Here is a 1765-nt window from a genome sequence, read left to right on the forward strand (position 1 = left end):
TAGATATAGATATAGATATAGATATAGATATAGATATAGATATATATCTCCCACGTTCAAAGGCTATTGTTTATGCATATCTTCAGAAAAAAAATAACTTCTACTGTCATGGTAAACAACCTGTTTCCCTATATATAATGGTCTGGCCCTCTAGCAGCTTCAGGGTGAAATTAAAGCTAATTTGCCTATAAATGTCAGGTGGTCATAATAATCTGGCCACTCAGCATATATTTGATTTGATGTGTAAAGCACTTGAGACAGTGTTTGCTAGTAAATTTTACACAAATGTTTGTTTTTATCATTGTCATCATCATCTCATTTAAAGCCTTCAATGTATATTGCATATAAGCATTATTCTCATTTTATGGCTAAGAAAGTTAGCATTAATTAAGGCTGAATACTTGCCTATTAAATAAATGGTAGAGCCTTAATTTCAAGGCAGGTATATTTAATTTCTAAGGTCATTTTCTTCCTGCTCAGCTACACTATGCCCCAGAGGTGGGAATGGCTACAAGAAAAAATGTTACCAATTTTGACCTTCACCAGGTGGGAACACTTTCCTGTTTCCCTAGGGGAGCATTCAAAAGGGAGAGACTAATCTAGAAACCGTGGCTGAGGTTTTCCCTGCACAGACTGCTGTTTGGAGAAGTCCCTGTGGCCTGAGTAGGATATGGCGGGTTCCTAGGAGATGCTCCAAATGCCTAAGATGTTCTGATTGCTCCGCTTACCCCAAGAGAGATAGCCACTAACTCCTGTTCTCCCCGGGGCATTCTAATTTTCCACACAGAATTGGACTCTAGTTCTATAAATGCTCATCTCGTCCTCTTCTTGTCCCTTGTCATCACTTCGTCTGAACCTGACATCAGCTGTGTGCCATCTATTAACCTGTCATATTCATTGATCTCCCTAAGAAATCAAACTGTCCTTCTAATTCTCCTTTCTGATCTTTGTGTGCCAGAGCTTACTGACAAAAATTGTCCCCTTGCAAAGAAAAGTATAGTCTATTCACTTTAGGCCTAATGTTGTGTAGTCAATACATCATTTTCTGTACATTTTAAACTTTATGGCCTTGTTAAAAACGAAAACAGTGTGCAGATAACTCTGTTTTGACCTCCAAGGCTATATGAAAACACAAGTAAAATAAACCTAAGGATTAAGGAAGCTTTACAGTAAAGTGTAATGCCTTTCTATTGGTACTTTCATTTTTCAACAGAAAATAGACAGGGTGTACTTTGTAATTCATAATATCAAATACAAACTGATAACTAATTGTCTCCTCTCTAATTTGTCAGAGAATGATGATGGAGGATTATAAAATCTCCAATGTAGTTTAACATGCTGATAATAAAGCTATGGCCATTCCCTTTTCTGTTTAGGAACTGCAAGAAATTCTCTATTCCTTGATGACTGTTTTTCAACCCCAGGATGTCATTGTAAATGCATGACTTCTTTGCCAAAACTAGGCCTTAATTTTAAAATTAGTATATAGTCATTAGTTCATCAGTTAACTGTCCATTTATTCATTATTACATCTATAATTTTTTTCATTATTCAGTAATAACACTCTGCTAAAAGCTTGTATTAATCAATATCCAATCAGAATAGCATGCATTATTTTAGGCATTTCAAGCAGAGGGAATTCAACACAGGAAATAAGTTAAAAACATATTTGATGTGCATTGCAGCATTATTTACAATAAGCAGGACATCAAAACAGGCTATCTGTGGATAAAAGTGTCTATGGATCAAAGGATAAAGAAAATGT

Source organism: Myotis davidii, unplaced genomic scaffold, assembly GCF_000327345.1.
Source record: "Myotis davidii unplaced genomic scaffold, ASM32734v1 scaffold105, whole genome shotgun sequence".
Classification (NCBI taxonomy): domain Eukaryota; kingdom Metazoa; phylum Chordata; class Mammalia; order Chiroptera; family Vespertilionidae; genus Myotis; species Myotis davidii.